The sequence below is a fragment of the Taurulus bubalis genome, assembly GCF_910589615.1.
Source record: "Taurulus bubalis genome assembly, chromosome: 20".
NCBI lineage: Eukaryota > Metazoa > Chordata > Actinopteri > Perciformes > Cottidae > Taurulus > Taurulus bubalis.
Window position 1 is genome coordinate 572,501 of NC_136608.1, and position 11,917 is coordinate 584,417.

Genomic DNA, 11,917 nt, shown 5'->3' on the forward strand with positions numbered 1-11,917 from the left:
ATAGAACCTTTGCTCCGTTCATGTTCCGTTGTTCCTGTCAGAGCGACTGATGCCACAATGTATTTTAAAGTCAGAAAAGAATCTTGAGAATACCCAGAAGCCGGCCAACCACCCCAGTGTTTTATTCACCAGCTCATCAGAGGCTACAATCCCAGAGGAAGACTTTCTAATCAGGTCAAACGTCTCCCTGAACACTGATGTGTCCAGAGGTCGACTGACTTCATCTGGAGGAATCTCAAAAGTGTTACGACTGAAATGATCAATTATTGATGTCATCGCCTTCTTATGCCACTCCATAATAATGTCGTCATGAAGCGCCGCTCACCCTTTCACCACAGAGCCCTGGAAAACCTCCATAGGAAACGTATGCCAGTCACCATAAAGGTGATCCTGCACGGGGCAGCAGTGCAGAGGAGAGCCCCACTGTGAAGAACAACCCGAGCATCTTCATCACCTCACGTTGCTGCTCACGGCCTCACGGCCCACTGTGAGCATCACAGGGATTCAACATGTCTGTTGATGTAAAAGGCAATAAAAACATGTGGAATTATGAATCATGACGGACGGGTTTGATGTGCATGTAAGCACATACGTTTCTGTGGTTCTTTTCCACACTCTGGTCTTGCAGATCTGTCTTGTGTAATTGTGGCTTGACAGCGTGGAGCATCAATCCAATTAGAGGCTACAGATGGAACGATACCTGCTGCCTGCAGATGGCTGAGAGTCACGCAGTAAAGGAAGGCCAGCAGGATGGGATGCTCCTGCAGCGGATTCTGTGGCATCACGTTAGAATCACAATACAACTGCTTTCCCCTCCTGCATGATGGCATGTCAGAGTAAGCACTTGTGTGATTTTAGAGAAGTTTATACAGGAGTGCCTTCGCCAAATGAAGCGACCAACATATCACAGACACAGGCGCTCAGAGCGGGACACGCCTCAGTGTTGGGGTCACAGGGAGACGCCTCAGTGTTGTGGTCACCGGGACACGCCTCAGTGTTGGGGTCACCGGGACACGCCTCAGTGTTGGGGTCACAGGGAGACGCCTCAGTGTTGGGGTCACAGGGAGACGCCTCAGTGTTGGGGTCACAGGGAGACGCCTCAGTGTTGGGGTCACCGGGACACGCCTCAGTGTTGGGGTCACCGGGAGACGCCTCAGTGTTGGGGTCACAGGGACACGCCTCAGTGTTGGGGTCACCGGGAGACGCCTCAGTGTTGGGGTCACAGGGACACGCCTCAGTGTTGGGGTCACAGGGAGACGCCTCAGTGTTGGGGTCACCGGGACACGCCTCAGTGTTGGGGTCACCGGGACACGCCCCAGTGTTGGGGTCACAGGGAGACGCCTCAGTGTTGGGGTCACCGGGACACGCCTCAGTGTTGGGGTCACAGGGAGACGCCTCAGTGTTGTGGTCACAGGGAGACGCCTCAGTGTTGGGGTCACCGGGACACGCCTCAGTGTTGGGGTCACCGGGAGACGCCTCAGTGTTGGGGTCACCGGGAGACGCCTCAGTGTTGGGGTCACCGGGACACGCCTCAGTGTTGGGGTCACCGGGAGACGCCTCAGTGTTGGGGTCACAGGGAGACGCCTCAGTGTTGGGGTCACCGGGACACGCCTCAGTGTTGGGGTCACCGGGACACGCCTCAATGTTGGGGTCACCGGGAGACGCCTCAGTGTTTGAGTCACCGGGAGACGCCTCAGTGTTGGGGTCACCGGGACACGCCTCAGTGTTGGGGTCACAGGGACACGGCTCAGTGTTGGGGTCACAGGGACACGCCTCAGTGTTGGGGTCACAGGGACACGCCTCAGTGTTGGGGTCACCGGGGCACGCCTCAGTGTTGGGGTCACCGGGAGACGCCTCAGTGTTGGGGTCACAGGGACACGCCTCAGTGTTGGGGTCACAGGGAGACGCCTCAGTGTTGTGGTCACAGGGAGACGCCTCAGTGTTGGGGTCACCGGGAGACGCCTCAGTGTTGGGGTCACCGGGACACGCCTCAGTGTTGGGGTCACCGGGACACGCCTCAGTGTTGGGGTCACCGGGAGACGCCTCAGTGTTTGAGTCACCGGGAGACGCCTCAGTGTTGGGGTCACCGGGACACGCCTCAGTGTTGGGGTCACAGGGACACGCCTCAGTGTTGGGGTCACAGGGACACGCCTCAGTGTTGGGGTCACAGGGACACGCCTCAGTGTTGGGGTCACAGGGACACGCCTCAGTGTTGGGGTCACCGGGGCACGCCTCAGTGTTGGGGTCACCGGGAGATGCCTCAGTGTTGGGGTCACAGGGACACGCCTCAGTGTTGGGGTCACCGGGAGACGCCTCAGTCTTGGGGTCACCGGGAGACGCATCAGTGTTGGGGTCACAGAGACACGCCTCAGTGTCGGGGTCACCGGGAGACGCCTCAATGTTGGGGTCACCGGTACACGCCTCGGTGTTGGAGTCACCGGGAGACGCCTCAGTGTTGGGGTCACCGGGACACGCCTCGGTGTTGGAGTCACCGGGAGACGCCTCAGTGTTGGGGTCACCGGGAGACGTAATGAAATGTACTTTGTGGTATTCGCAGCACTAAAAAAACACACAAAATAAATCCCGTGCTCGGCTGGTTATCCACAGAAGAGTTATTATGTTAGGAGCATCCACTGGGATGCAGTCAGTCCATTCGGAGCAGAGCTTTAGGTGGTCTAGCCTGACTCCACCTCAATTGGCTCAGTTGGCCATGTCACACAGGACCTTCACCCAGGTGACCTGTGTTGTGTTGTGTGAAGCCAACCAGTCGACGCATTTCAACATATTAGATTACATAACATGCTCAATTTACGTGGACATACTTAACTTAAGTAAGTTGCGTAACAATATTACTTATTGTAGCCCAAACCATGATCTTCTCATGAACCCAATGGAGTATTTTATTTTATTCACACCAAGCGTTTAAAACTGGGAGGTGCAGTTTCCTGTCTGAACCCTTCTAATGGTAGCAATCAAAACTAAGAACCGCCATTCATGGGCTGATAACATTACAAAGGGGTTATTTGAGAGGCGCTTTCCTTGAAGTGAGAACTTTCTACAGTCAGGTACGACGACTCAAGCCCATCCAGTTTCCACCGGTTAAAAACAAGCAATATATCATAAGCTTTATTGTGGAAAAAACATTTCTGTGGGAATCGTGTGATGAGTTGTAATCTACCTGCTCCTCCTTGTAAATAAATAATATCATAGATGATGAAATATATTTGAAATTAAGGTGGCATTACTGTTGAAAAAAGAGGGATTTTATTGCGTAAATCTCTTGCTAACATGAAAGAAAAGAAAGAGCAATATGAAAAAGGCAACATATTCTCATCTCAACATTCTGACAGATTTAAAATTCAGGGACTTATCGATCAGAACAACACAATAACAACTTTTTCCCTTTAGCCCTCTGAGTAATAAATGCAAATCAAAGTTATGTACATATTATTGAATTAGGGTGGACATAAAAACAGCGTCGGTAAAATGACTGTTGGAGAAAGTTGGGAATATGTTAGAGAGAAACAGACCTAACAAGGTCAAGACCTGGAGCTGCAGGGAAGGAAAGCAGCACCGAATTTATTTTGAAGAATAAATATGAGCAAAGCCTGAAATGGTATGTAAGATATCTGAGTTGTACACTGACTGGATAACGTCTGTCTGTGCTAGTTTCATACAGATAACCAAATAACTCATTAGATTATATTCTATTAATATCTCAGAACCGGCCACATTCCCATGAAGCCCAGCAGGTCTCATCGAGTGCATGCCAATGAGTACATCGTGCTGAATGTCATGTCACTGCTCACGTGTGTGCAGTGACATGACACATGTACACAGCGTTGATGAGCAGGAAGCGTGTGTCTCCATCCAGACTCAAGCACTGCATCACATCATCAGACCAGCGGTCCACAACCAGTTATACGCAACGGACGGCATGTATGACGGACCGGCCTTCACGGTGTAGACGATAAATATGACATAATAAATATGACAGGATAAAATGATACGACATCCATAAAGATTATTATAACGTATGCCGAATTAGTGGGAGCCCTGAGCTTGTTTCTCTACGAGACGGTCCTATCTCAGGGTGATGGGAGACAACGACACCCGACGGGTGTTTTGTTTGTCCGGTCTACTCCGTAACTTAAACCATTAGTCCAGTCTACTCTGTAACTTAAACCTTTAGTCCAGTCTACTCTGTAACTTAAACCTTTAGTCCAGTCTACTCCGTAACTTAAACCATTAGTCCAGTCTACTCTGTAACTTAAACCTTTAGTCCAGTCTACTCTGTTACTTAAACCTTTAGTCCAGTCTACTCTTTAACTTAAACCTTTAGTCCAGTCTACTCCTTAACTTAAACCTTTAGTCCAGTCTACTCCGTAACTTAAACCTTTAGTCCAGTGTACTCCTTAACTTAAACCATTAGTCCAGTCTACTCTGTAACTTAAACCTTTAGTCCAGTCAACTCTGTAACTTAAATCATTAGTCCAGTCAACTCTGTAACTTAAATCATTAGTCCAGTCTACTCCTTAACTTAAACCTTTAGTCCAGTCTACTCTTTAACTTAAACCATTAGTCCCGTCTACTCTGTAACTTAAACCTTTAGTCCAGTCTACTCTTTAACTTAAACCTTTAGTCCAGTCTACTCCTTAACTTAAACCTTTAGTCCAGTCTACTCTTTAATTTAAACCATTAGTCCAGTCTACTCCGTTACTAAACCTCTAGTCCAGTCTACTCTGTAACTTAAACCTTTAGTCCAGTCTACTCCGTAACTTAAACCTTTAGTCCAGTCTACTCCTTAACTTAAACCTTTAGTCCAGTCTACTCCGTAACTTAAACCTTTAGTCCAGTCTACTCCTTAACTTAAACCTTTAGTCCAGTCTACTCCTTAACTTAAACCTTTAGTCCAGTCTACTCTGTAACTTAAACCATTAGTCCAGTCTACTCCTTAACTTAAACCTTTAGTCCAGTCTACTCTTTAACTTAAACCTTTAGGCCAGTCTACTCTGTAACTTAAACCTTTAGTCCAGTCAACTCTGTAACTTAAATCATTAGTCCAGTCAACTCTGTAACTTAAATCATTAGTCCAGTCTACTCCTTAACTTAAACCTTTAGTCCAGTCTACTCTTTAACTTAAACCATTAGTCCCGTCTACTCTGTAACTTAAACCTTTAGTCCAGTCTACTCTTTAACTTAAACCTTTAGTCCAGTCTACTCCTTAACTTAAACCTTTAGTCCAGTCTACTCTTTAATTTAAACCATTAGTCCAGTCTACTCCGTTACTAAACCTCTAGTCCAGTCTACTCTGTAACTTAAACCTTTAGTCCAGTCTACTCCGTAACTTAAACCTTTAGTCCAGTCTACTCCTTAACTTAAACCTTTAGTCCAGTCTACTCCTTAACTTAAACCTTTAGTCCAGTCTACTCTGTAACTTAAACCATTAGTCCAGTCTACTCCTTAACTTAAACCTTTAGTCCAGTCTACTCTTTAACTTAAACCTTTAGGCCAGTCTACTCCGTAACTTAAACCTTTAGTCCAGTCTACTCCTTAACTTAAACCTTTAGTCCAGTCTACTCCGTAACTTAAACCTTTAGTCCAGTCTACTCCTTAACTTAAACCTTTAGTCCAGTCTACTCCTTAACTTAAACCTTTAGTCCAGTCTACTCTGTAACTTAAACCATTAGTCCAGTCTACTGCGTAACTTAAACCTTTAGGCCAGTCTACTCCTTAACTTAAACCTTTAGTCCGGTCTACTCCTTAACTTAAACCTTTAGTCCAGTCTACTCTAACTTAAACCATTAGTCCAGTCTACTCCTTAACTTAAACCTTTAGTCCAGTCTACTCTGTAACTTAAACCATTAGTCCAGTCTACTCTGTAACTCAACCTTTAGTCCAGTCTACTCCGTAACTTAAACCTTTAGTCCAGTCTACTCCTTTACTTAAACCATTAGTCCAGTCTACTGCTTAACCTAAACCTTTAGTCCAGTCTACTCCTTAACTTAAACCTTTAGTCCAGTCTACTCCTTAACTTAAACCTTTAGTCCAGTCTACTCCTTAACTTAAACCTTTAGTCCAGTCTACTCCGTAACTTAAACCTTTAGTCCAGTCTACTCCTTAACTTAAACCTTTAGTCCAGTCTACTCTGTAACTTAAACCATTAGTCCAGTCTACTCCTTAACTTAAACCTTTAGTCCAGTCTACTCTTTAACTTAAACCTTTAGGCCAGTCTACTCCTTAACTTAAACCTTTAGTCCAGTCTACTCCGTAACTTAAACCATTAGTCCAGTCTACTGCGTAACTTAAACCTTTAGGCCAGTCTACTCCTTAACTTAAGCCTTTAGTCCGGTCTACTCCTTAACTTAAACCTTTAGTCCAGTCTACTCTAACTTAAACCATTAGTCCAGTCTACTCCTTAACTTAAACCTTTAGTCCAGTCTACTCTGTAACTTAAACCATCAGTCCAGTCTACTCTGTAACTAAACCTTTAGTCCAGTCTACTCCTTTACTTAAACCTTTAGTCCAGTCTACTGCGTAACTTAAACCATTAGTCCAGTCTACTCCGTAACTTAAACCATTAGTCCAGTCTACTCCGTAACTTAAACCTTTAGTCCAGTCTACTCCGTAACTTAAACCATTAGTCCAGTCTACTCCGTAACTTAAACCTTTAGTCCAGTCTACTCCTTTACTTAAACCTTTAGTCCAGTCTACTCCGTAACTTAAACCTTTAGTCCAGTCTACTCCTTAACTTAAACCATTAGTCCAGTCTACTGCTTAACTTAAACCTTTAGTCCAGTCTACTCCTTAACTTAAACCTTTAGTCCAGTCTACTCTGTAACTAAACCTTTAGTCCAGTCTACTCCTTAACTTAAACCATTAGTCCAGTCTACTCTGTAACTTAAACCTTTAGTCCAGTCTACTCCGTAACTTAAACCTTTAGTCCAGTCTACTCTGTAACTTAAACCTTTAGTCCAGTCTACTCCGTAACTTAAACCTTTAGTCCAGTCTACTCCTTGACTTAAACCATTAGTCCAGTCTACTCCGTAACTTAAACCTTTAGTCCAGTCTACTCCTTTACTTAAACCTTTAGTCCAGTCTACTCCATAACTTAAACCTTTAGTCCAGTCTACTCCTTTACTTAAACCTTTAGTCCAGTCTACTCCGTAACTTAAACCTTTAGTCCAGTCTACTCCTTTACTTAAACCTTTAGTCCAGTCTACTCCATAACTTAAACCTTTAGTCCAGTCTACTCCGTAACTTAAACCTTTAGTCCAGTCTACTCCTTTACTTAAACCTTTAGTCCAGTCTACTCCGTAACTTAAACCTCTCACATAGGGCCTCCTACCAGTTGGATATGCCAGGAAATCCTCTAAAGGGAGGCGTCCAGGAGAACAGGTATGGAGCTCAAGGAGAACATGGAGAACCAAGCCAAGGGATATGTATCCATAAACACTGATATACATACGGAAATGACAATGACACATGTACACACACACACACACACACACACACACACACACACGCACACACACACACACACACACACACACACACACACACACACACAGAATAGTATAGTATTATTTCTCCGAGCCTTTGATTATAACCTTGAACAATGCAATGCAGGTAACTGCTACATAATATCTATTGATTCCATCCAGTGAGATTTCCTTGAGTAGCTTGGGCTGAAATGACTTGTGTGTTCAGAACTGAGCATTTCAAACAGACTGCCGTATACCTCAGCAGCAATCAATCAGCCTTAATCCAAAACCAATTTACTCCGCCTGAAGAGGAAAATATCTTTTAATCTCTTGCCGACAATCCCTGATTGCGGTGCAGAGCATCAGTTGACAGTCAAACTGTGCCGCTTAGAATGGGATGTTTATATTGGATTTGCGGTTGCCATTTTTACATACACAGGAATGAATAGTCCATTTAATACCTGTGAGTACAGTTTCCCCTCCCTGATGATGGGAGATTGCTTTCCACGACATCTTTCCACTAGCATGTCCTGTTCCCTCCTCCCAGATATGTAGCAAAAAGGTCATCGCACACACACACACACACACACACACACACACACACACACACACACACATGCAGAGCTGTATTCCTTTTGTACAAATTGGAGAGAAAAATGCTAAAGTGTGCGAGCAAATCTCACTCTGGATTAAATATTTCAATATGAACATGAATCTTCATAATACTCATTGAGCCTGTGACATTAAGTGGTGTTGTACACTGGCACTGAGTGCTGTTGTCCTCCAGGTGGTTCCCTGTGTCAGGAGCAGGACAACAGTCACGCCTAAACCATAGTAACCTCTGACGGGCCGATGTTTGCAGCATCGCTCTCTGTTAGCCCTGTGAATAGGTTTGTATATTTATTAGGGCTGGGCACGTTAATGCGTTATAAAATGCAGCAAACTATGTTCTCTCCCAGAAGGCGTAGTTCAGACCTGGGCATCTTACGGCTCTCCCAGTCCGGCCCGCGTCAATCAAAAAAGAAAAAGAAAGAAATAAGATGCACACCATGAATGCAATACAACGGCACTGCTTTTACTTCGAAGGTGATTTACGTACGCTTCCACAGCCTCAGAGACCGGCTTGTTGCCAACAGACTGACGCACGTCTTGTTCTGTAGTTTCTGTCCTCAGCGAGCAGCGGGTGCTGCTGCGAGCCGCTCCGCCTCACAGAGCATTAATCGCGCATGTGCTGAGATACCGGTCAGCTGTCCTTCACATTTCCACCTCATTCAACCAGACTTCAGTGCTCTTGTTCAAGACAACACAGACTGGACTTTTCTCACCGAGTAAGAACAACTGAACAAGATCAAAAGCACTGATTGCTTTTGTATGAAGTTAATCAATTTCTGTTCTTTAACATACATCTTTTAAGGTTAGCAACAAACTGAACATGACAAAAGAAGGAGGGGCTTGTCCCTCACAGGGACCCTTACTACTGAACATGACAAAAGAAGGAGGGGCTTGTCCCTCACAGGGACCCTTACTACTGAACATGACAAAAGAAGGAGGGGCTTGTCCCTCACAGGGACCCTTACTACTGAACATGACAAAAGAAGGAGGGGCTTGTCCCTCACAGGGACCCTTACTACTGAACATGACAAAAGAAGGAGGGGCTTGTCCCTCACAGGGACCCTTACTACTGAACATGACAAAAGAAGGAGGGGCTTGTCCCTCACAGGGACCCTTACTACTGAACATGACAAAAGAAGGAGTGGCTTGTCCCTCACAGGGACCCTTACTACTGAACATGACAAAAGAAGGAGGGGCTTGTCCCTCACAGGGACCCTTACTACTGGACATGACAAAAGAAGGAGGGGCTTGTCCCTCACAGGGACCCTTACTACTGAACATGACAAAAGAAGGAGGGGCTTGTCCCTCACAGGGACCCTTACTACTGAACATGACAAAAGAAGGAGGGGCTTGTCCCTCACAGGGACCCTTACTACTGAACAGACTGTTTATGTTGTTCCTGATAAAAGACAAAAGTTTCTTCTTCAGCATGATTATAAGCTGTTTTACACTACAATAAAATAGTCTATAACATCTGAAAATAAATACAATATTTAATTGAATGACCAGTCATATAGAAGCATTACAAAAAAAAAATAATAAAATAATAAAAAATATTTTTTCTCTTCCCTAGCATATATCTTTGATTTATATACTGTTGTTAACATGCTGTTGCTCCAGAGTTCCTGTTACATTGTTCTGATAACATTTTTTACACTAATTAATTACTTGATTAATCGCAGAAGAATCATGCGATTAATCAGTTAAATTTGGTCAACTTTGCCCAGCCCTAATATGTATATATAATAGCTGAGAAAGAAATGACTAAGTGGTACAGTTGTGGTTGTTACTGGAGGTGGTTGGAGCCTGAGAAGAGCACCGCCACCTCCACTGCAAAACTAAATAGACAAGTAAGTAAATAAAAATGACAACACAACATTATTTATGATAACTAAAAATGGAGTAAAATGTAAACTGCAGTGTTTTACAACCCAGAGTTCAGCATGAGCTCCAGCAGTTGGAGCTCTGCAGAGGAGGGTCTCCATGCAGAGGCTTCCTAATGAGAGGACGGCCGTATCATCTCCTCTCTACACACAATAACGTGTCAGTCAGTCGTTGTCGAGCTTCCTCTCCGAGCCGCTCAGCAACAAAACTAATTGAGGGCCACATGTAAGCGAGTGTTCTTGCTTTAGAGGAGCGCAGGGAGGGAGTCGTACAAACGAGCCCCCCTGGAGGGAGCAGGGCATCGCCGTGCAGAACAAGCCAGCGACGGCTCGCCCGGTGGCCCCAGAGCAGGACCCGCTGTGTCGAGGCGGGGGACGCCACCGCATGGCAGTTAGCAGTGTAGAAAGTAGTAATGACTGGTTATTAGATGGGAAGATGATGGAAGATGATTGTGTTCAGCAGGCATCACATGACACTGGCTGTGGTGGTGTTAGTTATATGATGTTGGCAATGCAACTTGTTAAAATCACTTGACAAACAATTTAGCTACATTGTTAATTTCACAGTATTTCAGCCTGGTTTCTTAAAAATGCAGCCCACAGTTTGAGAACCACTGCCTTAACCTAACCAAGTCATATGGTTTAGCCACATTAACCAAACTCTACAAGATTTATAAAATGCAGCTGAGAAAGCAGTTCCGTTTTATGGTAATATCATTTTTATTATACAGGGTTTGTCACGGTTCAGCGCCACACTTTTCTTTAAGATGTTTTCATCCTGTCTGCCTGTCTGTGTACTAACTGTCCTGTCATTTCAGATCCTGCTGCACGCCCCCTTCATCAGTCACTCCCTCCTCGTCAGCCCTCATTCCTTGCACCTGGCCCATCCCTGTCTCACCTGTAGCACATCCCCTCATTAGTCTTCACTACTTAGGTCCCCTCACTTGCACTTGTCCCCTGCCAGATTGTCTTGTGTTTTTGAACCTAGCTCTCCAGCGTTCCTTGTGTGTAACCTGTAGTTACCTGTTGAGTAAAGGAATCATATTCTGTACCTCTGCCTTCCTGAGTTGTGCTTTTGGGTCCTTGGGTTATCGGGCCGTTACAGGGTTGGGTATTTTAGATGGATAGATGACAAATACCTACGTTTTGGTTGTCTTCCCTAAAAATGCTGTGTTATCTTGCAAACACTTTATTTGTAAAAATATATTTTCCTTGTGCCTTGCAATTTGACAGAATAAAAGTTTCTTTTCCATAATGTTATCTGAACAGAAAACTTAAACTATGCACAATAAAAAATGATAAACAAAACACCCATGATATATACTTTCTCCTCACACTATTATTTGTAAAGAAGAAGTCATCGTGTAGCCTTCAGTATGACGACCGTGGTGACCACTAACGCTCTTAATCAGGCTTGATCAAGTCTTTAAATGTGTCACACTGTCGTATATTCATGTGTGTCTGGAGAATAATTTCATAATAATTTAAACACATACAGTACTGGTCTCACAGACATTTGACCACAGATGTCCCCCCAAGACCATTATTTATCATTTCTGTTTTGAGTTGAAAGATTGTGGGACAATAACCAAGCCCATTACATTAACACAGAAAGGTTCATCCTCTGTGGAGCATGAAGCAGGTGACATTTTGCCGGTGGCAGCATGAAGGGTTCACCGCCAAAGTGATGGAAACCATTCCGATGGTCTCGATAGTGGGTGCTTGATACTGCAGGGAAAGACAGATCCAGCCTACAAACTCACATTAGTGGCAGAGTACGAGTGGGTTATGTTTTTGGAACAAGGACAGTTGAAGGAACTGTACCGGACCTGGATACCACGGTTTGGAGAAACTGAAAGACCACAGAGGTAATTCCTCTATTATCCAATTAAATATTGGAGCATGGTTTGCTTTGCTATTGATCATAGAGGAGGTCAA